Source organism: Oncorhynchus kisutch, linkage group LG4, assembly GCF_002021735.2.
Source record: "Oncorhynchus kisutch isolate 150728-3 linkage group LG4, Okis_V2, whole genome shotgun sequence".
Lineage (NCBI taxonomy): Eukaryota > Metazoa > Chordata > Actinopteri > Salmoniformes > Salmonidae > Oncorhynchus > Oncorhynchus kisutch.
In genome coordinates, this window is record NC_034177.2 from 19,933,822 (window position 1) to 19,950,266 (window position 16,445).

General features: G+C 42.4%; 1 pseudogene; it reads left to right on the plus strand.

Moving 5' to 3' along the window:
- Positions 1-16,445, plus strand: part of LOC109888548 (transmembrane 6 superfamily member 1-like) — a 52,928-nt pseudogene that overhangs the window by 6,997 nt on the left and 29,486 nt on the right.

Consider the following 16,445-nt stretch of genomic DNA (forward strand, 5'->3'; position numbering starts at 1 on the left):
AGACCTGGATCTCAAGAGAAGACAGGCAATGTGCACACTGCCCATAAAATGAGGTGAACTTCCTAACCTCCTGCCAAATGTATGACCATATTAGAGACACATATTTCCCCCAGATTACACAGATCCACAAAGAATTTGAAAACAAATCCGATTTTGATAAACTCCCATATCTACTGGTTGAAATACCACAGTGTGCCATCACAGCAGCAATATTTGTGACCTGTTGCCATTTTCTAGTGAAGAACAAACACCATTGTAAATACAACCCATATTTATGTTTATTTATTTCCCTTTTGTACTTTAACAATTTGCACATCGTTACAACACTGTATATATACATAATATGACATGTGTAATGTCCTTATTCTTTTGGAACTTCTGTGAGTGTAATGTTTACTGTTCATTTTTATTGTTTATTTAACTTTTGTATATTATCTACTTCACTTGCTTTGGCAATGTTAACATATGTTTCCCATGCCAATAAAGCCCATTGAACTGAATTGAACGTTCTCCAGTCGGAGCATTCCCCCCCCCCCCCCCCCTGATTTCCCAGTCTTCTTGAACGCACTGAAGTCGGAAGTTGGAGATTTCTGAATTCCGAGTTCCCAGTTGATTTGAACGCGGCAATAGTGGCTTGAAGCTCGTGGATCGCAAACAGTATTTCTTACCTGTGGAAGTTACTGACGATTTAAAACAAAATAAATAGATGAGTACAGAATGTACAGCAATAAACATAGCCACCAATTGCATTTAATACAATTTAGCCAACTGAACCACAGTCTATCGCCCACCTTCGTAACATTCTCAGCTATTTTGAATAGGCCTATAGCTACATGAGTAAAACAAATACCATCATCAACAATAGTACTTTCAATTCCGGCTGTTTTTAAACTTCAATAATGTTTTACTAAGTTCACTTTTGCTATAGCTTGGCCTATATCATTGGATGTGATTTTCAAATTATGTATAGTAAATGGGAAAGTATTCGTCTCAGAAGTTTTCATAATGGCTGGACCCCAGTATGGCCAGATCAGCTTGTCCTTTGGTACATGGCCAGTGGTCACTTGTTTGACTAGGCTGGGACCAAGGCTTGTTTGACTAGGATGGGACCAAGGCTTGTTTGACTAGGCTGGAACCAAGGCTTGTTTGACTAGGCTGGGACCAAGGCTTGTTTGACTAGGCTGGGACCAAGGCTTGTTTGACTAGGCTGGGACCAAGGCTTGTTTGACTATGCTGGGACCAAAGCTTGTTTGACTAGGCAGGGACCAAGGCTTGTTTGACTAGGCTGGGACCAAGGCTTGTTTGACTAGGCTGGGACCAAGGTTTGTTTGACTAGGCTGGGACCAAGGCTTGTTTGACTAGGCTGAGACCAAGGCTTGTTTGAGTAGGCTGGGACCAAGGCTTGGGTGTTGTCAGACATGGCTCTCACATCCTCTCCTTTGGTTTCAAAATAGGCTACAGACAAATACAATTTTACGTGTCGCATGCGCCTTACCGTGAAATGTTCACCATTACACCTGATTCAGCTTCCTTAAAGCAATAACAGAGACACACAAAAAAGTGTTACACCATTACACCTGATTCAGCTTCCTTAAAGCAATAACAGAGACACACAAAAAAGTAATCTCTGTACCAAATAATAATAATCTTGTACAAAGTAGCCTCATATGCCTATACTGTACATTGAACAAAATTAAATGTTAATTCAGCATCAATACAGACATGGAAACCATAATTAGCCCATAATATTAATACATTTATATTCCCATTAATTAATTAATTTATTTATTTTACCTTTATTTAACCAGGTAGGCAAGTTGAGAACAAGTTCTCATTTACAATTGCGACCTGGCCAAGATAAAGCAAAGCAGTTCGACAGATAAAACGACACAGAGTTACACATGGAGTAAAAACAAACATACAGTCAATAATGCAGTATAAACAAGTCTATATACAATGTGAGCAAATGAGGTGAGAAGGGAGGTAAAGGCAAAAAAAAGGCCATGATGGCAAAGTAAATACAATATAGCAAGTAAAATACTGGAATGGTAGTTTTGCAATGGAAGAATGTGCAAAGTAGAAATAAAAAATAATGGGGTGCAAAGGAGCAAAATAAATAAATAAATTAAAATTAAATACAGTTGGGAAAGAGGTAGTTGTTTGGGCTAAATTATAGGTGGGCTATTAAGGTAAACTAAGAAGCAGATTTCGATGAACAGAGGAGCTGTGTGTGTGTGTATCATTTTCTGGTTTCTGTCATTTTGGCTGCTGAGTTATTGAATGATGCAACTGGAAGAGGTCCAATTGTTTCCAGTAAACACAGCCTTCCTTGAACAAAGTACCCATTTTCCCAACAAAGGGGTAGAATGAATTACAGGGTGAGGTTAATAGAGACCAATTAACAAGGGACAGACAAGGTGCACATTGCTTTGTCTGGACAGGGGTGTATCACCTCTTACTTTTGTAGTTGCTTCTGCTTCAGCAATTATAATAACGTGGGCCTGGATTGGGGTATAACGTTTAGAATGCACATAAAAACAGATGCCAGTAAGTCCTTTACAAACCAAATGAAAGATTATCCAACAATGATAACAAACAGGATGGAACAGGGACGGACATTTTGTAGCTCAAATTATTTCTGTCTCACTTCTGGGTATTGTGTTGTGTAATAGTGTTTTGAAAGATCAACAATGCATATCTCCATTTTCCAGGTCCAATGACATTTCCTAAAGATCACAATCCAAATTTGATGGTTATGATCTCTCCTCATTTCCCTCATGTACACTTGAAGTCAGACGTTTACATACATTTTAGCCAAATACATTTAAACTCAGTTTTTCACAATTCCTGACATTTAATCGTAGTAAAAATTCCCTGTCTTAGGTCAGATAGGATCACCACTTTATTTTAAGAATCTGAAATGTCAGAATAATAGTAGAGAGAATTATTTATTTCAGCTTTTATTTCTTTCATTGCATTCCCAGTGGGTCAGAAGTTTACATACACTCATTTAGTATTTGGTATGATTGCCTTCAAATTGTTTAACTTGGGTCAAACTTTTCGGGTAGCCTTCCACAAGCTTCCCACAATAAGTTGGGTGAATTTTGGCCCATTCCTCCTGACAGAGCTGGTCTAACTGGGTCAGGTTTGTAGGCCTCCTTGCTCACACACACTTTTTCAGTTCTGCTCACACATTTTTCTATAGGATTGAGGTCAGGGCTTTGTGATGGCCACTCCAATACCTTGACCTTGTTATCCTTAAGCCATTTTGCTGCAACTTTGGAAGTATGCTTGGGGTCATTGTTCATTTGGAAGACTCATTTGCGACCAGGCTTTAACTTCCTGACTGATGTCTTGAGATGTTGCTTCAATATATCCACATAATTGTGCTTCCTCATGATGCCATCTATGTTGTGAAGTGCACCAGTCCCTCCTGCAGCAAAAAGCACCCCCACAACATGATGTTGCCACCCCCGTGCTTCACGGATGGGATGGTGTTCTTCGGCTTGCAAGCCTCCCCATTTTTCCTCCAAACATAACGATGGCCATTATAGCCAAACAGTTCTACTTTTGTGTCATCAGACCAGAGGACATTTCTCCAAAAAGTACAATCTTATTCCCCATGTGGAGTTGCAAACCATGGGTAGCCTAGTGGTTAGAGCATTGGACTAGTAACCTGAAAGGTTGCAAGTTCAAATCCCTGAGTCAACAAGGTACAAATCTGTCGTTCTGCCCCTGAACAGGCAGTTAACCCACTGTTCCTAGGCTGTCATTGAAAATAAGAATTTGTTCTTAACTGACTTGCCTAGTAAAATTTTAAAAAACATAGTCTGGCTTTTTTATGGCGGTTTTGGAGCAGTGGCTTCTTCCTTCCTTTCAGGTTATGTCGATATAGGACTTGTTTTACTGTGGATATAGATACTTTTGTACCTGTTTCCTCCAGCCTCTTCACAAGGTCCTTTGCTGTTGTTCTGGGATTGATTTGCACTTTTTGCACCAAAGTACGTTCATCTCTAGGAGACAGAACGCATCTCCTTCCTGAGCGGTATGACGGCTGCGTAGTCCCATGGTGTTTATACTTGTGTACTATTGTTTGTACAGATGAACGTGGTACCTTCAGGCGTTTGGAAATTGCTCCCAAGGATGAACCAGACTTGTGGGGGTCTACAATTTTTCTTCTGAGGTCTTGGCTGATTTCTTTGGATTTTTCCATGATATCAAGCACGAACTGAGTTTGAAGGTAGGCCTTGACTCAATTGACTCAAATGATATCAATTAGCCCATCAGAACCTTCTAAAGCCATGACATAATTTTCTGGAATTTTCCAAGCTGTTTAAAGGCACAGTCAACTTATTGTATGTAAACTTCTGACACACTGGAATTGTGATACAAATAATCTGTCTGTAAACAATTGTTGGATAAATTACTTGAGTCATGCACAAAGTAGATGTCCTAACCGACTTGCCAAATCTGTAGTTTGTTAACAAGAAATTTGTGGAGTGGTTGATAAACGAGTTTTAATGACTCCAACCTAAGTGTTTGTAAACTTCCGACTTCAACTGTATGTATACAGAGACCTCAATCCCAATGGTTTATAATATTACGGTATGTGTTTATTTGCCTGTTCTTGTTCACAGCTGCCAAAGTTCAATTTCTGCTGTGATTTCCTTATTACACCAAAACCCTTTCTCTGTGCGCATTGAGTGACTTCCCATTCATTAAATATTAAAGCCACCTATCAAGTGCAATGATACAAACCGAATATAAGCAAGGAAACTACTTTTCCTGACATATTTGAATAGTTTGTAATCAAATAGATCATGTGTTGTCCCCACACATAACCTATCTTGCATCATTGTAGCACAGCCTATAAACTACACTGAAAATTATAGTTTGTTGTTTGCATACTGTAAATTTGAATTTGGCCCTCTCTGCTGGAAGAAATGTGCAAGCACATGTAATGCCCATTAGGCCTGTTTGATGATTGGCACAGTTAATAATTTCTTTAAGACATGCAACTTCTTCTTACAAAAAAAACCCACACACATCATTTATAGCCTAGGTATATAATGTGTTCAATCTGAAATTAGGTCAAACAAAATAGAGAGTAGGCCTATCCTGTATGTGCAATAATGTAGCCTACATTGTATAAACCATATTGGCTCACACATTGCTTAACACACAAATGTGACTTGAGAAGCACTTCGTAAATGACCCCATTTTATGCAACCTATGTAAATCCCTGATGAACCCGAATTGCGTAATTTACCCCAAAGTCTCATTTGTCTCTAGTTCATTATTTCCTTGTACATATACTGTGTTTGCCCAAGGTAGCCATAATTTCGTTAATTCATGGCCCAAACAAGTGGCCATACAGTAAGAATTGCTGTCTTTTTCAGTGGGGTACATATTCTTTCAAATTCTGTATTGAGATTCTGTCTATTTTGTTAGGACTTTTAAAGTTATTGCCTGGATATGTTTTTGGCAAATAGTTCAATTATGAATGTTTTTTTTCTTAAGACAGGTAATTAGATCATATAGTAGATAATTGATTCAAATGGCAGTTGTATTCCACTTTTGTTTTTCTTTACAGTGGTCAGTGCTATTGATCCTCCAGGAACCCTTTGGCTGTTTCATCTGCAGTTGAAGAGATGGAGAGATGTTCTTGTTTTCTCTGACTGCCCTTGTTGTCCTTCACTGCACGAACACCACTCCATAGTTCCAAGAGTAAGTCAATGATTTCATGTCTTATTGTCTACCTATCGGGTCATTTAAATGTCTTATAAAGTTATACAATTATACATTTTTTTTAGGGTAGTAGACTTCAGTCAATCAATCAATAGCTACCCATCTCTCTGATTTGGTCCTGCCGTACATACCTACACGTACGCTACGGTCACAAGACGCAGGCCTCCTAATTGTCCCTAGAATTTCTAAGCAAACAGCTGGAGGCAGGGCTTTCTCCTATAGAGCTCCATTTTTATGGAACGGTCTGCCTACCCATGTCAGAGACGCAAACTCGGTCTCAACCTTTAAGTCTTTACTGAAGACTCATCTCTTCAGTGGGTCATATGATTGAGTGTAGTCTGGCCCAGGAGTGGGAAGGTGAACGGAAAGGCTCTGGAGCAACGAACCGCCCTTGCTGTCTCTGCCTGGCCGGTTCCCCTCTTTCCACTGGGATTCTCTGCCTCTAACCCTATTACAGGGGCTGAGTCACTGGCTTGCTGGGGCTCTCTCATGCCGTCCCTGGAGGGGGTGCGTCACCTGAGTGGGTTGATTCACTGTTGTGGTCATCCTGTCTGGGTTGGCGCCCCCCCCCCCCTTGGGTTGTGCCGTGGCGGAGATCTTTGTGGGCTATACTCAGCCTTGTCTCAGGATGGTAAGTTGGTGGTTGAAGATATCCCTCTAGTGGTGTGGGGGCTGTGCTTTGGCAAAGTGGGTGGGGTTATATCCTTCCTGTTTGGCCCTGTCCGGGGGTGTCCTCGGATGGGGCCACAGTGTCTCCTGACCCCTCCTGTCTCAGCCTCCAGTATTTATGCTGCAGTAGTTTATGTGTCGGGGGGCTGGGGTCAGTTTGTTATATCTGGAGTACTTCTCCTGTCCTATTCGGTGTCCTGTGTGAATCTAAGTGTGCGTTCTCTAATTCTCTCCTTCTCTCTTTCTTTCTCTCTCTCGGAGGACCTGAGCCCTAGGACCATGCCCCAGGACTACCTGACATGATGACTCCTTGCTGTCCCCAGTCCACCTGGCCATGCTGCTGTTCCAGTTTCAACTGACCTGAGCCCTAGGACCATGCCCCAGGACTACCTGACATGATGACTCCTTGCTGTCCCCAGTCTACCTGGCCATGCTGCTGCTCCAGTTTCAACTTCCACCTGACTGTGCTGCTGCTCTAGTTTCAACTGTTCTGCCTTATTATTATTCGACCATGCTGGTCATTTATGAACATTGAACATCTTGACCATGTTCTGTTATAATCTCCACCCGGCACAGCCAGAAGAGGACTGGCCACCCCACATAGCCTGGTTCCTCTCTAGGTTTCTTCCTAGGTATTGGCCTTTCTAGGGAGTTTTTCCTAGCCACCGTGCTTCTCCACCTGCATTGCTTGCTGTTTGGGGTTTTAGGCTGGGTTTCTGTACAGCACTTTGAGATATCAGCTGATGTACGAAGGGCTATATAAATAAATTTGATTTGATTTGATTTGAATAGCTTTAAAGCATTGTTTTTGTTCCTTATGCACCATAATAAAATCAACGTATGAGATTTGAATCAAAGGCCATTCTTCCCAAATGTGCTCTTTTTACATGTGTTTTGGAACACAAGTTGTAGTCTATGTGGAACTATGAGCAAATATTTTGCAGACTAAACCCTCTAGACTGATTTATGGCAGTCATTCATTCTAATGTAGGCTCCATACTCAACGATCCAGTTGAACAGTGTTTACAATCTTTGCTACAGCTTGAGGGCACTATCAGCTCATGTGACTTAGATCTATGAATTCATACACATGGATTTCTGACACATTGACATCTTGTGGAAACAAGTAATACCCTGGCTTGTGTGAATTCCAATTGTCTGAAGATTGGCCAACTCTGACTTTCCACGCCTGAAACCCACGCATGTAAATTGTGAAATTCAGATTATATGGTGATAGGTAAAAAATACTTTGTTAATAAACGGGAGGTCAAAAGAGGCTTGTGAATTCAGACAGACCATATAATTACATGTCTTTGACACCAAACGCATTTGCAGATTTTCTCTCACCTCTCTGGAATATATACAGTACCAGTCAAAAGTTTGGGCACACCTACTCATTCAAGGGTTTTTCTGTATTTTTACTATTTTCTACATTGTAGAATAATAGTGAAGAAATCCAAACTATGAAATAACATGGATGGAATCATGTAGTAACCAAAAAATTGTTAAACAAATCAAAATATAGTTTATATTTGAGATTCTTCAAATCATCCACCCTTTGCCTTGATGACAGTTTTGCATACTCTTGGCGTTATCTCAACTAGCTTCATGAGGTAGTAACCTGGAATGCATTTCAATTAAAATGTGTGCTTTGATAAAAGTTCATTTGTGGAATTTCTTTCCTTAATGTGTTTGAGCCAATCAGTTGTGTTGTGACAAGGTAGGGGTGGTATACAGAAGATAGCCCCATTTAATAAAAGACCAAGTCCATATTATGGCAAGAACCACTCAAATAAGCAAAGAGAAACAACAGTCCATCATTACTGTATGACAGAGTTACCTCTGCTGCAGAGAATACGTACATTAGAGTGAACTGCACCTCAGATTGCAGCCCAAATAAATGCTTCACAGAGTTCAAGTAACAGACACATCTCAACATCAACTGTTCAGAGGAGTACTCCCTGTTCACTTATGACTGCATGGCCAGGCATGATTCCAACACCATCATTAAGTTTGCTGATAACACAACAGTGGTAGACCTGATCACCGACAATGATGAGACAGCCTATAGGGACTTTCTCTCAACATGATCAAGACAAAGGAGATGATTGTGGAATACAGGAAAAGTAGGACCGAGCACGCCCCCATTCTCATCGTCGGGACTGTAGTGGAGCAGGTTGAGAGCTTCAAGTTCCTTGGTGTCCACATCACCAACAAACCTATCATGGTCTAAACACACCAAGACAGTCGTGAAGAGGGCACCGACAAAGCCTATTCCCCACTCAGGAGACTGAAAAGATTTGTCATGGGTCCTAAGATCCTCAAAAAGTTCTACAACGGCACCATCGAGAGCATGGTTGCATCACTGCCTGGTAAGGCAACTGCTCAGCCTCCGACCACAAGGCACTACAGAGGGTAGCGCGTACGGCCCAGTACATCATTGGGGCCAAGCTTCCTACCATCCAGGACCTCTATATCAGGCGGTGTCAGAGGAAGGCCCTAAAAATGGTCAAATACTCCAGCCACCCTAATCATAGACTGTTTTCTCTGCTACCGCACGGCGAGCGGTACCGGAGCGCCAAGTCTAGGTCCAAAAGACTTCTAAACAGCTTTAACCCCCAATCCATAAGGCTCCTGAACAGCTGAATCAAAGGGCTACCCAGAATATTGATTACTCTGCAACAGCTACTCTCTGTTATTATCTATGCATAGTCACTGTAACTCTACCTACATGTACATATTACCTCAATTACCTTGACTCTGTACTGGTACCTCCTGTATATAGCCTCGCTTTTGTCACTGTCACTGTAACTCTACCTACATGTACATATTACCTCAATTACCTTGACTCTGTACTGGTACCTCCTGTATATAGCCTCGCTTTTGTTATTTTACTGCTGCTCTTTAATTATTTGTTACTTCTATTTTTTACTTAACACTTCTTTTTATTAAACTGCATTGTTGGTTAAGGGCTTGTAAGTAAGCATTTCACTGTAAGGTAGTTAGCACATGCAAGGTTTTCACTTGTTGTATTCGGCGCATGTGACAAATAACATTTGATTTAATTTGATTTGATGGTGTGGGGGTGCTTTGCAGGTGACACTGTTGGTGATTTATTTAGAATTCAAGGCACACTTAACCAGCATGGCTACCACAGCATTCTGCAGCAATACGCCATCCCATGTGGTATGCGCTTAGTGGGACTATCATTTGTTTTTCAACAGGACAATGACTCAAACCCGCCTCCAGGATGTGTATGTGCTATTTGACCAAGGAGAGTGATGGAGTGCTGCATCAGATGACTTGGCCTCCCCAATCACCCGACCTCAAACCAATTGAGTTGGTTTAGGATGAGTTGGACCACAGAGTGAAGGAAAAGCAACCAAGAAGTGCTCAGGAAAAGCAGCAATCAAGTGCTTCAAGACTGTTGGAAAAGCATTCCTCATGAAGCTGGTTGAGAGAATGCCAAGAGTGTGCAATGCTGTCATCAAGGCAAAGGCTGGCTACTTTGAAGAAGTTGTTTAACACTTTTTTGGTTGCTGCATGATTCCATATGTTTTATTTCATAGTTTTGACATTTTCACTATTAATCTACAATGTAGAAAATAGTAAAAATAAAGAAAAACCCTTGAATGACTAGGTGTTTCCAAACTTTTGACTGGTACTGGTACTGAGCAAGGTACTCAGCAACGCTCAAGGTACTAAACAATATCATAACCGCCATCGATAAAAGTACTATGCAGCCGTCTTCATCGACCTGGCCAAGGCTTTCGACTCTGTCAATCACCGTATTCTTATCGGCAGACTCAATAGCCTTGGTTTCTCAAATGACTGCCTAGCCTGATTCACCAACTACTTCTCTGATAGAGTTCAGTGTGTTAAATCGGAGGGCCTGTTGGGGGTCTATGGGGGTACCACAGGGTTCAATTCTCGGGCCGACTCTTTTCTCTGTATATATCAATGATGTCGCTCTTGCTGTGGGTGATTCCTTGATCCACCTCTATGCAGACGATACCATTCTGTATACATCTGGCCCTTCTTTAGACACTGTGTTAACTAACCTCCAAACAATCTTGAATGCCATACAACACTTCTTCCATGGCCTCCAACTGCTCTTAAACGCTAGTAAAACCAAATGCATGCTTTTCGACCGTTTGCTGCCCGCACCTACCCGCCCGACTAGCATCACTACCCTGGACGGTTTTGACCTAGAATACGTGGATAACTACAAATACCTAGGTGTCTGGCTAGACTGTAAACTCTCCTTTCAGACTCATATCATATCTCCAATCCAAATAAAATCTAGAATTGGCTTTCTATTTCGCAACAAAGCCTCCTTCACTCACGCCGCCAAACTTACCTTAGTAAAACTGTCTATCCTACCAATCCTCAACTTCGGCAATGTCATCTACAAAATAGCTTCCAATACTCTACTCAGCAATTTGGATGTAGTCTATCACAGTGCCATCCGTTTTGTCACGTCGTTGCCTCTCCTTGTTCGGGCGGTGCTCGGCGGTCGACGTCACCGGCCTTCTTGCCGTCATCGATCCATTTTTCATTTTCCATTGGTTTTGTCTTGTCTTCCCACACACCATCATTGACCCTGTCCCCTGGACATTTAAAGTCCTGAGGAGAGTGAACGAGGTATGTTATAGATTACAACTGCCCACTCATTACCGTATTAACCCCTCGTTCCATGTGTCTCTCCTCAGGCCGGTGGTGGCTAAAGTACGTGATGTTCCTCCGCCTCCGCTAGACATCGAGGGGGTCCCGGCGTACTCTGTTCGATCCATTTTGGATTCGAGACGTTGGGCGAGGGGCCTTCAGTACCTCGTGGACTGGGAGGGGTACAGGCCGGAGGAGAAATTCTGGGTTCCGGTGGACGTGTTAGATCCTTCCATGTTAAAAGAATTCCACCGTCTCCATCCAGATCGCCCTGCACCTTGCCCTCCGGGTCGTCCCTGAGGCCGGTGTCGACGCGCGGGGGAGGGGGGGGTACTGTTGTTGCCCCTCCTTGTTCGGGCGGTGCTCGGCGGGCGACCTTACCGGCCTTCTAGCCATCATTGATCCATTTTTCATTTTCCGTTGGTTTTGTCTTGTCTTCACACACACATGTTATCAATCCCATTCATTACCTGTTGTGTATTTAACCCTCTGTTTCCCCTCATGTCTTTGTCAGAGATTGTTTTATGTCAAGTGTTGTTTTATGTTGTATAGGTGCGCGACGGGTCCTCGTGCCCATGTTTGTTTATGTCTGTACGTATTTAGTGTTTGGAGCATGTTAAGTGGACTTATATTAAAAGACCCCATTTACACTCCGTTTGACTCTCCTGAGCCTGACTTCCCTGCCACCTATACACACGACTCTGATACCAAAGCCCCTTCTACCACCCACCATTGCGACCTGTATGCTCTAGTCGGCTGGCCCTCGCTACATATTCATCCAGGTCATCTATAAGTCTATGCTAGGTAAAGCTCTGCCTTATCTCAGCTTACTGATCACGATAACAACACCCACCCGTAGCACGCGCTCCAGCAGGTATATCTCACTGGTCAACCCCAAAGCCAACACCCCCTTTGGCCGCCTTTCCTTCCAGTTCTCTGCTGCCAGTGACTGGAACGAATTGAAAAATCGCTGAAGCTGGAGACTTACATTTCCCTCACTAACTTTAAACATCAGCTATCTGAGCAGCTAACCAATCGCTGCAGCTGTACATAGTCCATCTGTAAAAAGCCCACCCAATCTACCTACCTCATCCCCATATTGTTTTTATTTACTTTGCTGCTCTTTTGTACACCAGTATTTCTACTTACACACCATCATCTGCTCATCTATCACTCCAGTGTTAGTCTGCTAAATTATAATTACTTTGCTACTATGGCCTATTTATTGCCTTACCACCTCATGCCATTAGCACACACTGTATATAGACTTTATTTTTTTTCTATTGTGTTATTGACTGTACGCTTGTTTATTCCATGTGTAACTCTGTGTTGTTGTTTCTGTCGCATTGCTTTGCTTTATCTTGGCCAGGTCGCAGTTGTAAATGAGAACTTGTTCTCAACTAGCCTACCTGGTTAAATAAAGGTGTTCTCAACTAGCCTACCTGGTTAAATAAAGGTGTTCTCAACTGGCCTACCTGGTTAAATAAAGGTGTTCTCAACTAGCCTACCTGGTTAAATAAAGGTGTTCTCAACTAGCCTACCTGCTTAAATAAAGGTGTTCTCAACTAGCCTACCTGCTTAAATAAAGGTTGTCTCAACTAGCCTACCTGCTTAAATAAAGGTGTTCTCAACTAGCCTACCTGCTTAAATAAAGGTGAAATAAAAAAATATTTAATAAAACTGTATATTTTTTATTTATTTTCCTATTTCAATATTTAGTCAATTCACAGCCTACCTATGTTGTCAGTAGACACTTGGGTTAAACTATGCTGTCTCCAGTGATGACAGTTACTGTTTATCTCTGTTTAGATAAGCAAGCTGCCACAGCAGGCCTAAGTCCATTAAAGTTTTAAAAGGATTGTGGTGACTGTCTGCACCACTCCTCCCTAGTAATTCTTCCATTCCTCAGCGGACATTTCTAATTTCTAGCAAACTGCCATACTCCTCCATAGCGGATATCTCTGGAACTCTTTAAGTGTGGACTCTGACAATCAATACAGGCCATGAGAGGAGTTTGATAAATTGCTGCTGGCATACAATATAACATGTGTTCTACCATGCCATGTGTTCTGCCACTTTGCAAACCAACAGTATTGTGTGCATAAATCTTCCAGCGCTGGTGCATAGACATGCAGCCAGGGAGCTTCCCTTTGGCCTCACAGCATTTGTTTGGCTTCCGTGAACACATTGTACGTTTGGGAGAGAAGTCATTTTGTTTAGATGGCGATGGCCCAAAGCACATTAATCTTTTCGGAAACACAGTAATTGTTCACTCTGACTGCCAAACATGGTGGTGAGTGGTGAACTTACATGCCCCAGCCAGTTGCCTCCTACACCTAAGACCATGATTGATTGAGTCGTTGTGGTGATGATCTCTGATGTTTCTGGGAAACAATGGGAGAACTCTATGAATCCTACCTCCAATACTGGTGACCTGACATCCCCATGGTGTTAGTGATGATCAGCAAGTCAAAGTAGCTCTGTTGAAACAAGAAGACCAGCGGCCCCTTAGCATCAAAGCAGACTTTAGTAGTTGACCTCACAGCTTGGGTCAACACAACAGTTGAAGTAGTATGAACTAGACCTGGTCATGTGGCTACTAAAGGCTGCAGATCAAACCAGCAAGCCAGCCGTTTGTCCTCATTGAATACTGTGACCCTTGGTCCAATCAGAGAGAAAGAGGCGATGCAAGATGCTTTACTTCTCCCAAAATCTGTCCTAAAGCTATATCTGAGTTGTGCCTGTTGTTATAGATAGAAGACTCATCATGGATATAACCGATTTTAGCATGGACATTGCCATTGAGGGCTGACACCATTTTAAAGTAGTCAACTGGGTGGGGATTCCTATGAGTTGAGAGCAATCAGCCAATGAAGAAGAAAATGTACTACTTTAAAATGGAGAGATCCTCAGTAGCGCTGTCCATGCTGTCACAGACGTTACAATGGCATAGATACAAAGATGAATTCTCTATCTCTGTGGCCTGTTGTTCACATGGGTATCTGTCCTCTCATTGGCTAGAATGGTCCCACCTGATCTCACCTCCTCTCGCCTGCCTTCCATCTTTGGGGATATGTATTTCCATTGTTAGAGCAGTCACTTGACCATCTTGTACCCCATGTAGCCATTGCATTGACATCAGCACAGATCCTCTAACTCTCAGAGAACAGCAGGATGCTAGCCGCCAATCTCCAAGGATTTAGCATCATAAGAACCCAAACAGACCCTGCAATCCCCCTCCCCAGAGGCTCCAGGCCCTCGCTACATCAGCAGCAGGTCGTCTGTCAGCACACCTTCCATCTCTGGGCCCCATGCGTCAGTATCTGTCAGTATGTGCTTTCTGTCACGTGGTGTCCCATCTCTGCATCATTTATCCTGGTGCTCTGGGTGTTGGCATAATTATCGCTTCCTTGGTCTCCCCATTCATCACTGCTCACCAATTTAGCACTGCAGAGGAGACTTACAAACTTCGATGGAAACTAATTAGAAAAGAGAATGAGGCAGAAAATTGGAGGGAGGTTGCTCTTTAAAAAGTACAGTGCGGGGAAGTATAGAGTTGTACTATGAATTTGAATAATATAATTTGTATGTGTATTTATTAGGGATCCCCATTAGCTGTTGCCAAGGCAGCAGCTACTCTTCCTGGGGTCCAAACACATTAAGGCACTTACATCACACAAAACCAAAGATGAAACTGTACATCATATAAGATTATTACACCACTACATCTCTACAATACAACATGTGCAATACCACCATACAGCAATATTACAATGTGTGTGTGTGTAGAGTGCCGGTGCAAGCATGTGTATGCTTGTCAAATCAAATCAAATGTTATTGGTCACATACACATGGTTAGCAGATGTTAATGTGAGTGTAGCGAAATGCTTGTGCTTCTAGTTCCGACCACGCAGTAATATCTAACAAGCAATCTAACAATTTCACAACTACCTTATACACACAAGTGTAAAGGAATAAATATGAATATGTACAGTTGAAGTCGGAAGTTTACATACACTTAGGTTGGAGTCATTAAAACTCGTTTATCAACCACTCCACAAATATCTTGTCAACAAGCTATAGTTTGGGCCTCCCGGGTGGCGCAGTGGTTTGTTGACAAGAAATTTGTAGAGTGGTTGATAAACAAGTTTTAATGACTCCAACCTAAGTGTATGTAAACTTCCAACTTCAACTGTACATATTGTGCCACCGGAGACTCTGGGTTCGCGCCCAGGCTCTGTCGCAACCGGCCGCGACCGGGAGGTCCGTGGGGCGACGCACAATTGGCCTAGCATCGTCCGGGTTAAGGAGTGTTTGGCCGGTAAGGATATCCTTGTCTCATCGCGCACCAGCGACTCCTGTGGCGGGCCGGGCGCAGTGCAGGCCAACCAAGGTCGACAGGTGCACGGTGTTTCCTCCGACACATTGGTGCGGCTGGCTTCCGGGTTGGATGCGCGCTGTGTTAAGAAGCAGGCTTGGTTGGGTTGTGTATCGGAGGACGCATGACTTTCGACCTTCGTCTCTCCCAAGCCTGCAAGGTAGTTGTAGCGATAAGACAAGATAGTAGCTACTAACAATTGGATACCACGAAATTGGGGAGAAAAAGGGGTACAAATTTAATTGAATTGAATTTTAAAAACTAAAAAACAAACAAACTATAGTTTTGGCAAGTCGGTTAGGACATCTACTTTGTGCATGACAAGTAAATTTTCCATCAATTGTTTACAGAGAGATTATTTCACTTTTTTTTCACAATTCCAGTGGGTCAGAGATTTATATACACTAAGTTGACTGTGCCTTTAAACATCTTGGAAAATTCCAGAAAATGATGTCATAGCTTTAGAAGCTTCTGATAGGCTAATTGATATCATTTGAGTCAATTGGAGGTGTACCTGTGGATGTATTTCAAGGCCTACCTTCAAACTCATTGCCTCTTTGCTTGACATCATGGGAAAATCAAAAAGTTATGTGGATATATTGAAGCAACATCTCAAGACATCAGTAGGGAAGTTAAAGCTTGGTCGCAAATGGGTCTTCCAAATGGACAATGACCCCAAGCATACTTCCAAAGTTGTGGCAAAATGGCTTAAGGACAACAAAGTCAAGATATTGGAGTGGCCATCACAAAGCTCTGACCTCAATCCTATAGAACATTTGAGGGCAGAGCTGAAAAGACGTGTGCGAGCAAGGAGGCCTACAAACCTGACCCAGTTAGACCAGCTCTGTCAGGAGGAATGGGCCAAAATTCTCCTAACTTATTGTGGGAAGCTTATGGAAGGCTTCCCGAAACGTTTGACCCAAGTTAAACAATTTAAAGGCAATGCTACCAAATACTAAGCCAGGCAATGTACCCTTTACAGAAC